This window comes from Nilaparvata lugens, unplaced genomic scaffold (assembly GCF_014356525.2).
Source record: "Nilaparvata lugens isolate BPH unplaced genomic scaffold, ASM1435652v1 scaffold5092, whole genome shotgun sequence".
Lineage (NCBI taxonomy): Eukaryota > Metazoa > Arthropoda > Insecta > Hemiptera > Delphacidae > Nilaparvata > Nilaparvata lugens.
This window is the reverse complement of record NW_024091006.1, coordinates 1-22,037: the sequence shown is the minus strand read 5'-3', so window position 1 is coordinate 22,037 and position 22,037 is coordinate 1. Positions and strand designations below refer to the sequence as shown.

The following is a 22,037-nucleotide window of genomic DNA, read 5'->3' as shown; positions in this document are numbered from 1 at the left end:
ATAAATTATTATTATTATTATTATTATATTTGCCTCGTCTTTCCTTCTTTAGTGCTACTTTTGAATATAAATAGAAATTGAAACCTGAGTACCCTTTTCAAATGATTCAGTCACAAATGCTTTGGCTATAAAATTCCAGTATCAAGTAATGCCAATGACTTAAAAATGGCATTATTGACCAAACGAAGAGAGGTCTAAGATTCAAGTCGACGGTTGGCATTTCTCTTAATGTTTAAATATTTATATGTTGCGCATTTACGGCGAAACGCGGTAATAGATTTTCATGGAATTTGACAGGTATGTTCCTTTTAAATTGCGCGTCGACAGGTTTTTGGAGATTTTGCATTTCAAGGATAATATAAAAGAAAAAAAGAGCCTCCTTCATACGCCAATATTAGAAAAAATCTGGTGTGGCACACTCACAGAACTTCGTTGCCGTAATGATAATTGATCTGACTAGCGTCAGGTTCACGCACATCTCAAGTCTACTATTCAAAGATCTGAGCAGCTGGTGACAGAACAATAACGCAGAAGACACACGAAGTCTGCTATCTCTTCATAGTGGATGATCAATAGAATCAACAGTTGCCATCAGTTTGCAATTGAAATAATAACATTTTCTCGAATTTCAAGCTTATTTTCAATTCTAGGTGAAAATTTTACTAAACATTAATGGTAGAGATTTTCATGCTCAATCTTTTCTACTTAATTTTGTATTCAGAGTACCTGAACACACAAAACAAAAATACTCCACTTTACAGTTACGATTCACTCCACGTATTGCAAACAGTCACTTAGGAAGCTCCAACACGTGATTTTAACTTTATTACAGACAATTTAAATTCATGAGTAATAATAAAATGAACAATTCACAATACGAAAATCCACTTTTTATGTTATATTTTAGCAGCACAAAAGGTTCCAATTAGAAATCCATTCTCTAGCTATCGGAAAGATAAGATTAACAACTAGACACTGTTTACTGCTCGACTGCTGAGCTGGAACCGCTTATTAGATCACTTAATAATTTCAGTTGCCACTTTTTCTCACTCTTATAATGATCTCAACTACAATTCTATTGAAAAAGATTATGCAATTTAAATTTGAATAAAAAGGTGTACTGAACAGCCTTGTCTGTGATTAGGTGACTAGGTGACCTATTAGATGCTATTATGCACTGGCCTGCAAAGCTGATCAAAAGTCCAGCATAAAGAGCATAAAGATCAAGATACTGTTATACAGGACAGTTATCGTGCCAGTTATCGCTCCTATATGGCGGTGAGACTTGGGCTGGAAACTACATTGAATCAAGAGAAAATGTTGGGTGTCTTAGAAAGGAAGGTCCTGCGGAGGATCTTTGAAGGTGTTGGGGAAGCAACAATTTGGCGCAGGCGGCACAATCAAGAGTTGTACCAGTTATATAATACAGGCTGATAGACGGTGATGTCCACGTTATAATGGCAGTGTTTGATTAGCAATAGTATTGCTATCCTTGTCTGACATTCAACACAGCCGATAACGATATCTCTTTCTCGCTTTGCTCTGTTGCCAAATCGTCTTTTAACAATGTAGAATTAATAACTAGTAGTTCTGCGAACAGTAGACCTTGCTCATGAATAGCCAACAACTTTCAAACTAATGAGAAGGGCCATTAAGAAAGTACAGTATATTGTGAAGATTAATCCATGTCATCTATTTTTCTCCATTGAAAGTGCTAAAGACATTGTTTCCAGGGACACCGGACTTATAAATGTCTCTCAAGGAGATACCTTCATATCGTCCCCATATTTACAATATTACAAATGTTCTAACAATTAATTAAAAGAAATAGGTCAACTGACAGAAAAATGGAATATTCAGTAGGCAATTTAGACGATGAATCGTCTCACAGACGATAAAGAGACGGAAAATGATTCTAAATAAGATGGGTTTGTTGGTGACAATGACAGGAGGTTGCTAATAATGTTTATCATGAAAAGTGGATTCAATGTTATGGCGGCTTGTTATGCCTATACAGAATGTTTAGGCTCACAAGTCGGTTTCCGATCTCATACTAAAACGAAAACAAGAGCTAACTAAGCTGTGATGTCTCCGGCCGGTTCGGTAGGTCTAGAAACTATTCATCTATGAAACAGGGAAATATCGTGTTGAAAAAGGAAGAAGAAATGGTGCAATCAAGTGAGAAGTTTTCTTCAATTAATAAATACAGTATGATTTGGAGCGGCTCAGACGTTTCAAGGTTCACCGCTGACAACTCTTGTCCACTATCAATAGCATTCAAACGATACCATTCATTCAATACAGCACATTTTAGAGCGCACAATTTTATTCAATTTATATTAAAACCAGAGGTCTTATCAATAATCGTTACACATACGTTTCTGCGCCTTGTTTCAAAGAACTTGTATACCAAATTTCATCCAAATCGGATAATAACTGTGACTGTAACTGCGGTACAAACAAACAAACAGACAAAAGCCGATCGAGTCGAAACTAAGACCTCAGCTTCGCTTCGGTCAATTAATTAACAAAATATTCATCTTAATTGTGAAAATTCATTATGGAATTATTGAAAAATATAATATATGCTTAATAAAATTTATTGATTTATAATTTAAACGAGAATGAACAGTTAATAGTACATCAATAAACCTGTATCAGCTTGATACTCCCTCGCGTTCGCTACCTTTCAGCCTGCCGCTCTGCTCTGCTCCCCACGCCACGCATCAACCAAATGAGTGGTTGACCCACCGCCACCAGGGTGCGCCTCAGTCGCCGCCACCCGTTCCTGCGTTCTATTGGCCGAGCACCGCCGGCCAATAGCAGCGCAGGTGAACTCGGGGACTGTGAATAAAAGGGGCTACTCAGCTCCCTCGATAGCACTTGCTCACTAGCAGCCTTCCACTGAAGAGCCAGAAGAGACCACCAGCCGAGACCACTACCAGAGACCACTACCAGCCGAGACCACTACCGAGACCAGGAGCAGAGCAGCGAGCAGGCCAATGAGGGAACCACGGCGAGACTAACCGCAACCTGAGGTGTCTTCCTTGTCTACTACCCAGCCGATGCCTAGGAGGAACCGAGCCGGCCGCCGAAGCCAGAAGAGGAGGGCCCTACGTCGGCTTCGCCAGGTGGAGGAGAGGCTGAGGCTGTACACCGCCGCGCCAGCTGCGCCCCAAGACTAGCGCCCCAGCCTAACAACTGGCGCGCGGTTCTGGATGCGCGGGTGGGTGCCGAACCGACATCGGAGTGTGTGCAGCGGAAGCCTACGACCTGCCTGCCCGGGGTTTGACCGAAGGCCCCTTCTAAACGAGGAAGTGGTCGAGGAGGTCCTCCGGCGGAGATTCGGCACGACCTCTGGCTAGTAGATCACCCGGTCAGCCCTCTCCGTAGCCCGGGTAAACCAGAGTGGAGACTGCGAACCATTGACTTGAGCCCCTGCCGGCCTGCTCTCGCACCAGACGGACCTGCCCGGGACCCTCGCGCGGCGTGGTATCGCGCCAGTCGACGACTACTAAACATCTAGACTGCCTTGGTCCCTTTTAGGGCTACCAGCAACAATCTTGGTCCCTTTTCAGGGCCACCAGCAACAAACTTGGCCTTTTTCAGGGCCACCAAAAGCCATTTTTTCAGACAGTGGTAACAAACCCCTCGCTCGACCCGACTGACTAGCCCAATTGATGAACGAGCCACACCTTCCGCCATATCAAGCTTCCATCTATAGAAGTAATTGACAAGACTGAGGATCGGCAACGTTGTTCTCCTATATTTCTCCACCACTGCCATTATATAGTAATATAGTAACGTGAGCCTCACTATATACACAGTGCACAGACTAAGATGGGCAGGACACCTGATTCGAGCAGCCCCACCCAAGATGGCGATGAATGGGAAAATATAAGGAAGGAGACGAGGGGGGATGGATGTGGTTGACCAGGATGCGGCCAAGGTTGGAGTGCAGGGATGCGGTGAACAGAGATGCTTGGAGGAGAAGATTGAGCGAGGCTGTGACATGTACTGGGTTGTAACGCCAAACCAGAACAAGTTTCAATTCATTGATAGTTAAGTAGTGTGTACCTTCTATTCTGATACGATTGTCCTTCTCCTGGCGGTCCTTGTTCTTTTCGAAATAGACCTTGGGGCTGTCCTCCTTTGTCTTGAGAATGTCGGCGCCCTTTTTGCCGATCAGATGTCGGTGGATCTAGGAGGGCACGTCTAGGTACTGCTCCACTACGCTGTTCGCCTTCTCCTATATCATCGTCAGTGCTGCAATGACAACGTAGATGTATAGAGTGCCTCCTCACAGATCACAATAGAATATAAATATATGTTTACATTATTTTGTGTATTGCAGAACTGCACAACCAGGAGGCAGAGTGCCGACTGTTATGATATTTAATCAGATGACCACCGCTTAAATGCTCCAGCATACACAAGACAGGACCATTTCATTTTCAATTGGCAAAGCTGTTAAAACAGAAAATTATTATTCAAATATTGGAATAGAATCACCTGACACGAACAAACTACAATTCATTTTGTATTATTTGATCACAGAGTTATCTCAAGTCTCACTGTTTAGCGACGTTTACACGTTGGAAAACGTAGCTTTGGCGAAGCATATCATCATAGAGAAAATATAGCACATGAAGATATCCCAAGTCAACTCAAGCCGAAAGTCCTAGGAGTTGTTTTTTACTTTCCTTGCCCTATTACCATAGGTAAGGAAAGTATTGCTTTCCGAAAAAAATTAAGGTCCCCCAATTTTCAAATTCCTATAGGTACGTTTCAAGGTCCCCTGAGTTCAAAGAAGTGGCTTTTGGGTATTGGTCTGTATGTGTGTGTGTGTGTGTGTGTGTGTGTGTGTGTGTGTGTGTGTGTGTGGTGTGTGTGTGTGTGTGTGTGTATAAGTGTATGTGCGTCTGTGTACACGATATATCATCACCCAATTAACGGAATGACTTGAAATTTGGAACTTAAGGTCCTTACAATATAAGCATCCGACATGGACAATTTCGATCTAATGTAATTCAAGATGTCGGTTAAAATGGCGAAAATGTTGTCAAAAACAGGGGTTTTTGCGATTTTCTCGAAAACGGCTCCAACGATTTTGATCAAATTTTTACCTAAAATAGTCATTGATAAGCTCTATCAATTGTCACAAGACCCATATCTGTAAAAATTCCAGGAGCTCCGTCCCATCTATGCAAAGTTTGATTTTAGATTCACAATTATCAGGCTTCAGATACAATTTAAACAAAAAAATTCAAGTGGAAAAGATTGAGCATGAAACTCTCTAAAACTGATGTTCAGTAACAGTTTCATCTAAAATTTAAAATAAGCTCGAAATTCGAGAAAAGGTTATTATTTATTTCAATTGTAAACTGTTGGCAACTTTTGATTCTATTAAATCATTCACTATGAAGAGATAGCAGACTTCGTGTGTCTCAGCGTTATTGTCCTGTCACCAGCTGGCTTGGATCTTTGAATAGTAGACTTGAGATGCGTGTGAACACCAGCGTCAGGTGATCAATTTCACAACGGCAAGGAAAGTTGTGTGAGTGCGCCACACCAGATTTTTGGTGAAGCTATGTGACACTTGAAGTCTCTCATACTGTGCCATTCTTACACTCTAACCCTGCCAAAACACTAATAAATAATAGACAGTAGTCGACAGTGAACAGCTTGAGATGACAAGAAATTGAATTGATTTGAAATGTAAACGAACTATATCATGGGATATCTTCTCAAGCTATCTTTTATCTATGGTATTATAGATGTGATGTCGTAGGGCGGGCGGTGTGAAATGGCGTTTAGGAATCAGCTGAAAATCAACCAATCGCAGAGCTTGCTGCGCTTCATTTGGCTTGGCCCTAGTAGTGATGTAGACTGAGTAACTTTGCAACATGCAGCAAGTTATTCATGATAGCAGGAGGAAAGTTGATATATTCAGCCTTCCTTAGAATAAGAAAATGTTTATTGTTGATTGAACAAATCAATTGCAATAGGCGACAGAAGAGTCATGCCCCCCTGCTTCTCAAATTGTATAAGGGCGAGACCATATCAGGCTTTTTGGAGTCGGCAGGTCAGGACGCTCTCCGACTAGCTGATTGGATTCACGCCTAATATGGAATCGCTCTGTCTTTTTTTGCTACATCATAGTTTTGAAGCTTGGCAAGAAGCAATCTATAGGCATATCATGATAGATATCTCATGGTTGTTTATGTTCTAAACTAAAACTCATTACTGTCGACTACTTACTATCTATTGTTTTGTTGGGGTAAGAGTGTAAGAACGACACAGTATGAGCAACTACTAGCTTCACATAGATTAACTAATAACAACTTCTAGGACTATTGGCTGGAGTTAACAGTGAAGTGGAACATCTTCTAATGATATGTTTTTACTTTCCTTGCCCTATTACCATATGTAAGGAAAATATTGCTTTCCAAAAAATTTAAGGTACCCTAACTTCATGTTTTCTATACGTTTCAAGGTCCCCTGAGTCCAAAAACATGATTTTTGGGTGTTGGTCTGTGTGGTGTGTGTGTGTGTGTGTGTGTGTGTGTGTGTGTGTGTGTGTGTGTGTGTGTGTGTGTGTGTGTGTGTGAACACGATAACTCCATTCCTAATTAACCGATTGACTTGAAATTTTAAACTTAAGGTCCTTATACCATGAGGATCCGACAATAAGAAATTCAAAAAAATTCAATTCAAAATGGCGGAAAAAATGACTAAAAAACCATGTTTTTCACGGTTTTCTCGAAAACGGCACTAACGATTTTCTTCAAATTTATACCCTAGATAGCTATTTATAAGCCCTATCAACTGACATGAGTCTCATTCCTGGGAAAATTGCAGGAGCTCCGTAATATTCTTGAGAAAAGTGGCGGATGATTACTAAAAAAACATGTTTTTCACGGTTTTCTCAAAACGGCTCTAACGGTTTTCTTCAAATTTATACCATGGATAGCTATTTATAAGCCCTATCAACTGGCATTAGTCTCATTTCTGGGAAAATTGCAGGAGCTCCGTAATATTCTTGAGAAAAGTGGCGGATGATTACTAAAAAAACATGTTTTACACGATTTTCTCAAGATTCAAGATATTTCTCAAGTTTCAAATTCATACCCTGTATAGTTATTTATCAGCTCTATTAACTGGCATGAGTCTCCTCCCTGAGAAACTAACAGGGGGTCCACCCCATCCTTGAGAAATTTACTTTGTAACCTCCTTCTGGTGCATGAGGTAGGTGGGTAGAGTAGTTTATTCAAACAAACACACGTCGATATTTTATTTGTAGAACAGCTGTTTTGACAACTTTTAAAAAAACCTCAAATTTCATAATTCAAACAAAGGAAAATGTACTCTAAAACAATAACAATAGTATAATCGTAGTTTTAATAAAATTATTTTGCCGCCAATCGGCATAATGTTATTCCCCTAGATTATCCTCGTTTAAGAATGAGGCTTATAGATCAATGAGCAAGGAAAGTTGTGTGAGTGTACCACACCAGATTTTTTCTCTATAGTATTGGAACGTTTTGATTGAAGATGGCAAAGGCCTACCATTTCGTTGTAGACAGCCATGATGTGGTCCTTGGCAGCTTGCACTCCCTCCTTGTCACCAGCTATAGCTATCTGGTCCTTGCCAGTGGAGGGGGGAGCCAGCGATATCTCGGTCTTGGCACAGAATACATAACAATGAGTGTTCTTTACTCCGTGGTCTTGGTCTCGGCCATCAGCTCGTTCAGCCGGCTGTTCTGGTCGCAGAAGAATCTATATAATAAGAGAGAGTACAGTAGGGTTGTGTTTGTTCGCATCAAAACATGCCAACTTGTGGATTGCATACCGGAAAAACGGGAATGATTTAGATCTTCAAATTTTGCACATAGATTCTAAAAATATCAATCTCGTGCACCTCGAAGACCGAATTTCAATTTTGCTTCTAGATTTTTCAGAATTAATGTTGAAATTTAATACATGGGACATGAATTCATAACTATGTTAATATAGAACTATAATCTAGAGCAAGGTACCTAGAATACGTATTCTATAGTAAGGTCCACGTTATAATGGCAGTGGATAAAGATAGAAAAACAGCGTTGCCGATTCTCTGCCTTAATTCATTATATTTCTACACTGACAAAAACAGATTTGGCATCGTTGCGGAGCTAGAAAAGGATAGTACTACCTGCTTTGTCGAATGATAGACAAGGATAGCAACATCAAAGTTTATCAAATACTGTCATTATAACTTGGACCTCACTATAGGTACATTGATCTAGAGACTACCTCTTCGAAACAGATGATTAAAATTGGTAACTAAATTAATAGCCAGTCCAATTTTGTCAGGTTGACATCAAGTTGAGGAAGGTTTCTGAACAAGATTTGAGTTATATCAATTTATTATGTTAAGCTTAGTATCAAGTTATGATATGTTAGTATCAAGAATTTATCTATACTATAAAAAGGGAAGAACTGGCTTATACACGTACGGGATATGAAAATTATGTTTGACGCATCATCACGTCTAAACTACTGGACTGAATTCAACTTTTAATTTTGCATACAGTTTCTTGATTAACTGAGGATGGTAGTATGCCAACTTCAAACTCTACAATATTCCACTCAGTCAAGTTTTCAGTTTGTCAAGTTTCAAAATGGACCCTTGCGGAGCACGGGTTACCTGCTAGTGGCCAATAAGTGCGATGCACTATGATGCGCTCCATTGCTTTGCCGCACACTCAAATACAACACATCAATTGCATTCTATAATTGCCTTATAACTAAGTAACCAAAGAGAAAAAATCTGGTGTGGTACACTCACACAACTTTCCTTGCTCATTGAACTATAAGCCTCATTATCAAACGAGAACAATTTAGGGGAATAACATAATGACGATTGACGGCAACATATTTGCAACTACGATCAGACTACTGTATATGTGTATATACAATAATTGTTTTCAGAGTACTTTTTCCTTTATGTAAATTGTGAAATTCGATGATTTTTTTTTGAAATTCGTCAAAACAGATGAAATATCTTGTCTATGACTGTGTTCTTTTTATAAACTGCTCTATCTACCCACGGTATATGGAAGAAGAAAAAGTAGAAACCGTGTACCAACCTACCTCATGCACGAGAAGGAGGTTACAAAGTCCATTTCTCAAGGATTGGGTGGACCCCTCATTAGTACCCCAGGAAAAAGACTCATGTCAGTTGATAGAGCTAATAAATAACTATACAGGGTATGGATTTCAAAAAATTCGTTGGAGCCGTTTTTGAGAAAATCGTGAAAAAAATGTTTTTTTAGTAACTGTCATTTTTCTCAAGAATATTACGGAGCTCCTGCAATTTTCTCATAAATAAGAAATAAGAAATGTCAGTTGATAGGGCTTATAAATAGCTATCCATGGTATAAATTTGAAGAAAATCGTTGGAGCCGTTTTCGAGAAAACCGTGAAAAACATGGCTTTTTAGTCATTATCCGCCATTTTTCTCAAGATTATTACGGAGCTCCTGAAATTTTCCCAGAAATGAGACTCATGCCAGTTGATAGGGCTTATGAATAGCTATCCATGGTATAAATTTGGAGAAAATCGTTGGAGCCGTTTTCGAGAAAAACGTGAAAAACATGGCTTTTTAGTCATTATCCGCCATTTTTCTCAAGATTATTACGGAGCTCCTGAAATTTTCCCTGGAATGAGACTTATGCCAGTTGATAGGGCTTATAAATAGCTATCCATGGTATAAATTTGAAGAAAATCGTTAGAGCCATTTTCGAGAAAAACGTGAAAAACTTGGTTTTTTAGTAATTATCCGCCATTTTTTCCGCCATCTTGAATTGAATTTTATTGAATTTCTTCTTGTCGGGTCCTCAGGGTATAAGGACCTTAAGTTTAAAATTTCAAGTCAATCGGTTAATTAGGAATGGAGTTATCGTGTTCACAGACATACACACACACACATACACACACACACACACATACACACACACAGACCAATACCCAAAAATCATGTTTTTGGACTCAGGGGACCTAAAAACGCCTGATATGGTCTCGCCCTTGTACAACTTGAGAAGCAGGGAGGCATGAATATTCTATTGCCTATTGATTTGTTCAATGACAATAAACATTTTCTTATTCTAAGGAAGGCTGAATATATCAACTTTCCTCCAGCTATCATGAATAACTTGCTGCATGTTGCAAAGTTACTCAGTCTACATCACTACTAGGGCCAAGCCAAATGAAGCGTTTTCTCAGGCGGGGCAGCAGCGCAGCAAGCGATTGGTTGATTATCATCGCAATAGGCCCAAGTGCGATGCACTATGATGCGCTCCATTGCTTTGCCACAATCAAATACAACACATCAATTGCATTCTGTAATTGCCTGCACACAACAAATAACCATAGAGAAAAAATACCTAGCATAATAAGATATCCCATCGGTATGGGAAGTTTTTTCTTTCCATTATCCTAATTTATTTGGGTCTTAATATGATATGATTCTTACCTCATTTTTTTCTCCATTTGCTTATTTAAATTAAAAAAAAAATGTTCAGAAACCAATCTGGAATAATTCATTTTTACGGAACTATCTCAAGTTCAGTTTTCACTTTGCATTAAAACTCCCTATAATATTTTTTCTCATAGAAATCTATCCATGATCTACAGTTTACTATATAAAAGTGTGTTATTATCTTTGCTCTTCCATTCAAATTTATTATTTTAAATTCCATTCCATTATGATCAACTGTTGGAGCCTTCTGAGTCAAACTTCGGGCATCGGCGGTAAATTTGAAGACAATGGCCGGAACATCAACTAATCCTGATTCATTCATTATCTTCTCTCTTCCATTCAAATTTATTACCTATCTTAATTATTGAGTTTATTTAGGCTTATGAATATTTTAAATTTTTAAGCTTCATTACAAAGAAATTTGGAGTTGAACAAAATTTTCAATATTATTTGAAATTCGAACACTTGAAAATTTTGTCAATTGTTCAAACATAGAAGTGTTCAAATTTCAAATTGTTCGAAATATGAGACACTGTCTGTGAGTACCCTTTCTGAAGTCAACTTGAATTAAAATCAAATATATAGCTCTGATTGGATCAATGTCAACCAAAATTATTCTATTAATTTGATTCGTTATTATTTCAAATCATTTTTCGGTTGGAAAATATAGAATTTCAATATTGATATTTATTACAATGCTACACCTGTTTTAAATTGGTGAACCTGTAAATACAGCTGAAACTGATGTTTTCGTCATTGCGTTCTTATCGTTCGTGGCTGATAGTTGATTTTTTGATTCTCTGAAGTTGCTCTCGTTTTTCATTTATAGTTTAGTTCCTATATCCTCTTAGTTTATTGTAGTTTAGTTATTAGGTGTAGCATTTTATAGTATTTAGTTAGTGTACATATTTAGTTAGTGTATATATATATATATACAGAGTGCCGGCCTTCATCGGAAGCTATTCATTTCTCTTCTACTATTTTCTTCTACCAGCTCCGAGTTACAAGGTACCTAGCTTCAACCCATACTCTATAATCCAACAATAATTATTAAAAAAGAGTTGAATTGTTCATTTTTTGATACACCACTAATATTACTAATACTTTGAAACCATGTTTTATAATAATAGCTCTTAATTTATCAAAACTTTATAACTTAATTCAGTTTAAGATTTGGGATTAAATCTAAATAAATTATTCATATTTTGATTCCAATCATTTAGAAGTAATCTTTCAATCTTTTGTTATTTGTTTGCTTCAAATGTCACAGATACTGACAATAATTTGACTTATATCATTGAATTTAAATTTAAAATACTCTTATCGGTAGACTACTTGAAATCAATTATTTGAGTTTTTTCTTAACACTTTCTCAAAGCATATAATGGATACCCAATTTTAACCACACAATATAAATATTTTAATTATCTACTGTACACAATAGAAATTACTCAAGAAATTCATTCAATCTATTAATAGGCGTTATTTATGTTGATATTGTAAAAAGCAGAGTAAAAATCTTACCTCTCATGGAAAGAATAGTTAATTCTCAAATACCGGTAGTTTTGAATCCAACAATACAAAATCACACTACAATAGTTTCACGACATAAGATAGTAACTTGCAATTAATATATAATTAAACCGACGTCGCCACATCAAAGAATGTGTGTGTTTTTCACTTCAAAGTTTTATGAAATACGATAGTAATATAATTAGGAAACTTAAAATTTATGCATATAAACTCTTCCTTTACAAATTCACATCTGAGAGGTTACCTTGAAGTTGAACTTGAAATGTTGTTTACGTAACTACAAGGCTAGATAGAACCATCAGGTGATCAGCTGTTCAAAAGCGTACATAGGGATGGCAAAATTTTCACAAATATCGATATATCGTAAGGCAGGTATCGATGGTACCGATATATCGGGAGCAAAATATCGATATATCGGGTGCAAAATATCGATAAACCCGATATTGGAGATAAAAAATATACTACTCGTATATTATGTGTTTGTGTAATAAATCATTTTAATCGCTTTTGTTTGGACGTATTGCTCAAAACACACTGTAATATTCAATATATTGATTTTAACATAAGATTTTAGAATTATAATAAAGTAAACTTTAAGTTTATTCATTTATTTATTACTAAAACATAATTTATTATATTTGTTCAGGCCTCTGGCCTCTCACAAAAAATAAGGAAACGAACCATTGGACAGGTTTTTGGGACCACCAAGTTCATGAAAAAATTACCTTGCTAATTTATTTGTTTACTACACTTCAGTCTTCGGTGGGATACATTAGACAAAATTATGAATTCTTATTTATAGGCTAGCGTGGATGAGAAGTTTAGTTGAAAATATCTAATGCTTCAAATTATTAATGAGAGGATCATTCAGTAGAAATAGGCCCAATTCATTCAATAACACAATCATTCCTGAGAATTTTATTGAGAATTCTAAATTTACAAAAATTGAATAAGAGCCATAATAGCCAAAGTATCTAATATGGTACACAGGCCTTGTGTGCTCACTTATCATAATAATATGAACATTTATTGAAATTATAGAAGTTATAAACACATTTAATTGATGTAGAATGAAGGAGTTACTTACTATACTGTTATACAAAATAATCAATCAGTGCAATACCAGACTCAATACCTGCTAATCACTTACAAAATATGCAACATTTCCTAACACTAACTACTAGGTATGCATTAAAAAAATCCATAATAACTGGACATACTTTGCTGATTTTGTAACTAACACCTTAAATAATTGAGTAGCTTGCAAACCAATAGTATCAAGTCAGACAACAAACTATCATTTTATATTTATGTATAAAAAGGAAAACTTTTATAGCTTACAAACTACCTACATACATAACCTACCTACAAAAAAGCTATAACAGAATAGCTTGATACACAGGTATCATGTGTCCACTCATCATATAAACACTTATTGAAATTATAAACACTTTTGAATTGATGAAATGAACGCAAGAACGAGAACGCCAACGAAGAGTCAAAAACAGAACGATATATCGGAAGGAATATATCGATATTAGCGATATATCGTTACAAAGATATCGATGTCAATATATCGATATATCGGAAGCAATACATCGATCTTTCACAAATATCGATATATCGTTGCTATCCCTAAGCGTACACTTCAACCTGTGTTTACAATGAAAACCCTATCTTTGAATGGAATTTTTCGTGAATAAACGTTAATAATGCAATTGATAATCACTTTTTTGGAATAAAGAATTATTATTTTATTTTTCCAATTCAAATTTTAACCTACATCATAAATTTCAAGGGTAGTAAACATTGAATTATATTAATATTTTTAGTTATTGGTTAACAAATTTGTAGGTTAGGCCTACTTGTTTCAAGATAGCTTATTCAAATTCAAACTTACTTCTTTTACAAAAGTATTAAGTTTAGCAGAGTCATGGTTTATAAATAAGAATTATCATGTTATTGAACAACAATAAATTATAAAAACATTGTTGATAAACTAAATTAGTTTCTTTTTAAACGAATTTAAGTACGATGTATTTACGGATGCGCTCAACTGTATTCTGGAGTTTAAGACTAAATTCATTATTATTTCAAAATTTTCAAGTAAAAAAGTGTTGATTTTGAATCGTGTAGGATATATATTATCAAAGCTTTTTTAGACTTAATATGATTCATAGCTGGCATACATTTAATAGAGAATGAGTTACAATTTTATAAAATGGTGTACCCTGGTAGGTCTACAAAATTAACTGTACAGTTTAACACCGTAATTTTTTTATTGACATTATGACATTTACAATCATGAATAATATTTCAATTGAACTACTGTATATACTACCTATACTTTCTTCAAAGTTTAGATTCATTAAAACTGCCTGTAGTGTTTTGAATTACGGTAGGCCTATGTGTTTCCTCTGATCCCACAACCGTGGGTAATTGATAAAGCAGAAGTTAGACCGTGCTGTATTCGAATAGCAGAGCTTCAAGAAAACTTTTAACTTGGATAAAGAAGTGTTACAGTGCTTTGAAAAGACTGACTTAAATAAAGTTATAAGTTTTTACCAAGTATGAGTGAAATGCATTGGAAAAAAAGTTGAAGAGAAACCTCTAGATAAACTGCGACTATTTACAGGTAAGCATGGAAAACAATAATAAATTAGTGTGAACCAATAATGATAATATTTTTATTTCCACAAGAAAAGAACAAAATAAACAAACAACTTGTGCAAATGTTAGAAAATAACCAACTACTTATAAATACTAAGACAACTTTTACATCTACAAAATGATATGGCTTGATATATCAATGTGCGGTTTCCGCCATTTATTTTCTTTTGAAACTCTGTATCGAAATAAGGTATCATGAATTTGGATTCAAATTTAAGATGTTGAAGCGATAGAGTAAGTTAATATTTGAAGAGTAATTTTTAATTTCAAATTAGAGCTGTAACTCCAACAACTATGTCTCAATTCAAATCCCAATTGACAAGTCTACGTCATGGCTAACTATAGTAAGGTCCACGTTATAATGACAGTAGTTGATCAACTTTGGTTTTGCTATCCTTGTCTATCATTCGACATAGCCGGTGGTACTATCCTTTTCTAGGTCCACAACGATGCCAATTATGTTTTTGACAGTGTAGAAATTTAATTATTAATGCAGAGAATCGGCATCGCTATGCTTCTATCTTTATCCACTGCCATTATAACGTGGACCTCACTATAGTCCAAAACGGCGCCGCGCCACACTCGTAGTGCACGGACCTTCCATTTTCCGCTCTCCTGGGCGCCACACCGCGTCGCGCCGCCCCACCAACCTAGTGCATGTGCAGCTTAAGGCTCTAATACTTAAGACTGCTCTAATCAAATGTTTTTCTAAAGTGAAGATTTTATTAAAATGGTTGATCGTCCAAATATTTGTTTATTCAAAGATTTCATTGAAATGGCCACAATTTAATATTCGTAATATTGTACTCAGTGTACTCTTCGTTCATATATGACACAGGTTACAAAACAGAAAATACTGGATTCACCCAATTATAAGTAATAGGCTGTCTAAAGGCATATTTCACATGCTGCATAGCAAATTAAGAGAGTAATATTATAAAAATAAGCAATAATTAAGAAAGTATTGAGACAAGAAGAAGCTATCGCTTATATAAGTTAAGAATCATGTGCCTGGTACTCCCATTGGATGGGTTACCACTTGAGCCAACTCCTCTGAATATGAGTTGTAAAATCGCTTCCTGGTGGTTTGGAACCCACCTAAAACTTTAGGTCCATTCATCTCACCGCCTCATCATCATCCTCAGCAAAAAAATACATTAAGACTCAATATCAATTTCAAACTCCATTGTTCACAAAATATTTTAGTTCAACTGTGTAGTGTTGGTTTGTGTTGTGCTTTGGATGCTGGTCGACTGCAGACTACAGAGTATAGATGTTGTGTGCTGTGCTACAGTATACAGCCAGTGGTGTCATCAAATGGCAACCAAGTGTTGTGCAAAAATAGAATAGGTTCTATTTTGGCGTAACACTACTTTGTGCGGCACTGCAGATGGTCTCTAGTGGGCCATCTATGTTTGTTCTCTACTATAGCTCTGACTTACCAGCCACACTTCGCAGCGCGATAATGTACAGCGAGTGGAGCCGTGGCCAAACTGTATGATCCTCAAGTGGAAGACACAGTTATAAGTAAATACTGACCTTTACTAATGGGAAATAATTCCCAGGGTCACCCTGATCCGGCAATTTTGCATATGCTCTTTGTGGACTTCCGCCAAGCATTTGATAGCATCAAAAGAGACAGAATGATGAATGTGCTAAATGAGATGGGAATCCCAAGAAAGTTGACAAGTCTCATAAAGATGACAATGTATGGTATGACATCACAAGTTAAAATATGAAACAAACTGAGTCACTCATTCAATGTTACAACCGGTGTAAGACAAGGTGACGCACTGTCAGCAACCCTCTTCAATTTTATGCTTGAAACAATACTTCAGAAGATAGGTAACAAGGTAGACAAGTAACACAATACTTAACAGAACAAGTCAAATACTGGCCTATGCGGATGATGTGCTGCTGATAGCATGGAATCGCAATAAGTTGAAAGAGATTTTCAGCACAATGAAAGAGGAAGCAAGAGAGCTGGGTCTTGAAATTAATATTGGGAAGACTAAGTATATGAGAATGTCTGCAAATGAAAGAAGAAGGCACGTAGACAACTTGATACTATCAGATGATTGCAGCATTGAAGGTGTCAGAGAGTTTAAGTATCTTGGAGTTACACTGACAGCCGACAATAAGACTAGCCAAGAAATCTCTAACAGAATTATGATGGGCAATCGAGCATATTTTGCAAATCAAAGGATGTTTAAGAGTAGAATAGTATCAAGAGCAACTAAAGTGAAAATGTACAAGACGTTAGTCTGACCGGTTGTGACATATGGAGCAGAGACATGGACACTGCTGAGCAGGGATGGAAGAGCACTGAAGTCATTCGAGAGAAAGATGTATTGAAGGATCTGGGGACCACTATGTAATGGAGGGGTTTGGAGAACCAGACATAACAGCGAAATCGATAAGGCTATAGGGGGAAGGAAATATTGTAAGATTTATTAAGGCAAGAAGGATGGAATGGCTTGGACATGTGGTGAGAATGAATATGGAAAGGACACAACTTAGACTGCTGGATGGACGAATGATGGGGACGAGAAAGAGAGGAAGACCGAGAATGAGATGGATAAATGATGTGATAGGTGATCTGTGTGTGCTGGGCGTATCCAACAACTGGTGGCAAAGATCCCAGAGAAGAGACAATTGGAGGCATTGTGTTGAGGAGGCCAAGGTCCACCCAGGACTGTAGAGCCAACTAAAGTAAAGTTAGTATGTACCCTGATCTGGCTAACCTCAGTCAGCGTCTGGAGAGGGCTGGAGTAGGATTTACTGCTCTCAATGTGGTGTCAGCCGGCCGCTCAAGGTTGGAACAGCCGGGCATGATTGGCCTCCTAGTGGTGTTTGGCAACCTTCCGACACCAAGTGGTGTCCTCTAGGTTCACCACGGCAGTCTCCTCATGAGTTGGAAAATCTTCAGGAGGTGAAATGCATCCTTTGCACTGTCCGAAGGGAGGGGTGTAGCTAGGATAGACGGGAGAGTAGGGTAGCTCATCTGCTCAGTATTCAGTTTGAGGAAAAATATATAAATTAGTTCGAATTTGAATTTTAAAATGCTGTAAATCACCCTGAAGATGACTGCTACTGCAAATATTGACAAAAGGGTTAACAGATAGATGGAAACTCAATGATCACTGCTATCCAAAAATTATTTGCCAGTCAGGAATGCTCACCCTTACACCAAACTGACAATCTCTTGATAGCAGCGATCATTTTAATCAAAGATTACAGCATTTAATTGGGATTTTCGTTTAATAATAATTATTCATTAATTAGCATTTGTACAAATGCAATTTCTAATTTATCTCCATTTGTAAAAATATAGACTTGATCACTGCTCTATCCTTAATACGTTTTAATTGGTTTGTTTTCAGATGGCAAGCACAAGTGGACGCACTAATCCACCAAAGAGGAGGCGTGAGGAGGAAGAAGGAAGTGTTGGCCTTCCTCCTAAGAGAAGGTGCATTGCACATCATCAGGCCCCTCTCCGAAGATCCCAGAGGATAATACAAAAAAAGTAAGTAACCTTTATGAATATAAACTATTCCAATAAAATTGATACATTATATTCTCTACTAAGTAGGTAACCCGTGCTCCCCAAGGGTCTGTTTAAAGCACAAACAGGTTGAATTTAGTTTTATAGTTTCAGTTGATATCTTTCAATATCACTACTTTCAATGTTACTAACTACAGTAATTATTTACAATGGGAAAACGAATTGATTGGGCTCTTAGCTTTGCATCAAAAATCTAATAAAGTCACTTTTTGAAGAAAACCCTTCCGGCTCCGATTTTTCCATCTTTTTGGCCTTATAACGTTTTAACGACTGATTGAAAAAATCCGTGCTAATAATGAGCTCATAGAGCATAATATTTTCCTCAATTTTAATGTATTATTTCATTATATTATGCATCTCCCTACGATTGTTGCAACCATTTTAGTGTTGAGTGTAAAATCTTCAGTTTAACAACAATAGATCAATTGACAAAGAAATTTGGAGGGAACGTTTGGAACACAATATTTGACTCTGCAGTTTTGTTTGGACTACTTAGAAGGTAACATATCAAAAGTTCTCATTCCTACACCTTGTGCTTAAGGGATGAGGGTGGTTTAAAAGTTGCAATTTCATTTCTGGCTAAGACACATGTATCTTGGAAACAATGCATTTCAGCGACACGACTAGCGGAACAAAAATGAAGCTAGATAAATTTCTTACAAGTTTTGTTCAGTAGGGTTTTTTGATATCTCCTTTAGTTTCAGAGATATTTGTTTCTAAAAGTGTAAAATCTTTGAAAAGACAGTTTTTTTCCAATATTTGCACTTTCAGGGTGGGGGCGTGACAGTCAAGACCGACCACATTCGAGGCCTACGACCATAGAGGACTGTTTTACAGTCCTCTATGGTCGTAGACCTTGACTGTCGGGAGTGTACGAAAATTAGATTGGCCTCAACTGTCGCCTAACGCAGGTGACATTTGAGGCCACTTTTTCAGAAGTCCTCTCCCATCTTAGGTCTCGCCTGTCGGGGCTGTACAAAAATTAGAGTGGCCTCAACTGTCACCTAACACAGGCGATATTTGAGGCCACTTTTTCAGAAGTCCTCTACCATCGTAGGTCTCGACTGTCGGGGCTGTACAAAAATTAGAGTGGCCTCAACTGTCACCTAACACAGGCGATATTTGAGGCCTCTTTTTCAGGAGTCCTCTACCGTCGCTGGCCTTGAATGTTGCTGGTCTCGACTGTCGGGCCTGTACAAAAATTAGAGACTCGCTTGCAGCAGGCGACAGTTGAGGACACATCCTACTGCGATTCCAGACAAAATACATTTTATAATGATTATAACTTATATTATAACTTATACATATGATGTTATCATCATATAAAAGTAATCATGTGATTAATTCCATAAGCAACATCGTTAATGGAATAAATGAACAATTTAGTTTTTATGAGAAAAGCTCAATGTATATATAGATCAAGAAAATGTAAAATGTGAATGTGTGAAATTGATAAAAGTTATTGATTTGTAACAGGATATTGATTCGTAGAATAATATCCTACATCTATCATGAACTGAGAATTTGACATCAAAGTATCAAAAAGGTATTTACGAGTTTGAAAATTTTGTTTTTTATGATGAAGCAACTAAGGTTTATTTACAGTTGTAAAATTGCAATGCTTATTCATAATATGGAAGGAATAATGGGATATAATATATTATTCAATTGCTGGTAAATCCATACAAATTAAATGATAATATTGTTTTGGTGCTGTCTACCATTCTGGAGAGCCTAGTGCAGGTGACAGTTGAGGCCTCTTTTTCAGGAGTCCTCTATGGTCGCAGGTCTCGACTGTCAGGAGTGTACAGAAATTAGAGAGGCCTGAACTGTCGCCTAACGCAGGCGACATTTGAGGCCTCTTTTTCAGGAGTCCTCTGCCGTCGCAGGTCTTGACTGTTGGGGCTGTACAAAAATTAGAGTGGCCTCAACTGTCGCCTAACGCAGGCGACATTTGAGGCCACTTTTTCAGTCCTCTACCGTCGCTGGCCTCGAATGTCGCCGGTGTCTACTGTTGCTGGTCTCTTCTGTCGTTTGCCTCGTTTGACATTGACCCTTCAGGGCTCATTACTCAACAAATGCATATTGTTTGAGATATATGCAAAAAAAAACAAAGTATGGTACTTGCAAACCACCCCCACCCTTTCAGCACAGGGGGTAGGAGTGAGGACTTTTTATATGTTTACCCCCTTGCTATCCCAAACAGGGCTGCGGGGTCAAAAATTGTGTTCCAAACTTTTCCCTCTTCAATCCTTCATTGTCTGGACTAAAAAAGATTTCAAGTAATTGAAAAATAGAATCATTTTTGGTTTCATTTTCTATTAATGTTTTGACTTTACCTATTTCTTGATCCTGTTTTCAAACTTTTCTTTTATTTTCAGTGCTGAGAGACTAGAACAAGAACAGCAACAACAACAACAACAGCAACAACAACAACAACAACAACAACAACAGCAACAACAACAACAACAGCACCAACATCAACAGCCCGAACAACCGGAACAGGAACCTGATGTTATGGATTGTACGTATTTACCCACAGTTTTTATATTCTTCTGATTATTATTTTTCTCCTCCTCCTCCTCCTTCACCTCCTCATTCACCTCCTACTCCTTTCCCTCCACTTCTCTTTACTTTCATTCCATCTGTACAAATAGCAAAATGCCACATTTCCACTCACTATCCATGAAAGCTGTCAATGATAAATTTAGGTAGCACTGAGTATAACAATGAGTGTAGGCCTAATATTCTTATTTTTAAACTGTAGGTGTTTGATCCTTTTTCCAAATAATTAAAAATGTATTGGAAATTGGTTCGTTTATTTCTGAACACTGTTTGAAAATGTCTTTGTTTTAATTTCAGTATATTTGGAACTCTATTGGGCCAGAATTGGCAAAGGGCCCTACTGGCCATGCCAGATTGTTAGAGACGAAGATGAGAGATTTTACAAGAGAAAAAGTAAGTCATCAACATTATCTACTTGTACAATACTCTGGATAGTCCACTATTGCATTTCTTGTTTTGTTTATTCATTCATTTTTCATTCATATACAATCACATATTATACAAATTATTCATATTTATATGCATAACAATAATTATTATTATTATTGGCCTTATGAATTTTGATCGATCTATCCATTTATATCTATCTCTTTTATAATTCAAACATTGCAACATTTGAAATGGACCAACAGGCTTTCTTGAGGTCCAAACTGTTCCAATTCCAATTCATACAACATTCCAACTCTATAAATTTCTAGCCAAACAGAATATTGTATGATAGGTAGTGAGTCTTATCATAGAGAAATATAGCATAAGAAGAAGATAGCCCATGGTATAGGTCGTTTATGTTCTGTTTATATACTGTTGACTACTGTCTATTATTACTTTTCTTGCTGGCTGAGAGTATAAGAATGGCACAGTATGAGAGACCACCAGCATCACATAGCTTCAAGAAAATGAACCACTAAGTTTGATATAACATTTAAATTTATAACATAAATGCCCTATACCTTGGAATATATTCTTATGCTATATTTTCTCTATGGTCTTCTGTATGACCATGACTATTGAAAATTTTCAAAAAAGGGTTTAAAAAAATAGTTAGAAATCAGCCATTAGATTCAATTCATTTTTATGTAAATTGTAACTAGAGTAGATTATTAATCATATTCACTAGTTCTTTACAATAAACAGAATAAGTTTAATTTTTTCTTCATGTTTGTTTTCAGTTTGCTCCAACAA

General features: G+C 36.9%; 2 long non-coding RNA genes across 3 annotated transcripts; one reads left to right on the top strand and one right to left on the bottom strand.

Moving 5' to 3' along the window:
* Window positions 1-4,075: 4,075 nt before the first annotated feature.
* On the bottom strand, window positions 4,076-8,777 carry LOC120355875. Of its 2 annotated transcripts, XR_005573853.1 has the most exons (3): window positions 8,690-8,777; window positions 7,570-7,779; window positions 4,076-4,266 (listed from the first exon to the last, which is right to left on the bottom strand). It is a non-coding gene; the product is annotated as an uncharacterized LOC120355875 (long non-coding RNA). The 2 variants fall into 2 exon arrangements; XR_005573852.1 differs by lacking the exon at window positions 8,690-8,777 and having other exon boundaries at window positions 7,570-8,126.
* An 11,948-nt stretch (window positions 8,778-20,725) lies between these two features.
* Window positions 20,726-22,037, top strand: LOC111058734. The gene is made up of 3 exons (XR_005573854.1): window positions 20,726-20,814; window positions 21,153-21,248; window positions 22,025-22,037. It is a non-coding gene; the product is annotated as an uncharacterized LOC111058734 (long non-coding RNA).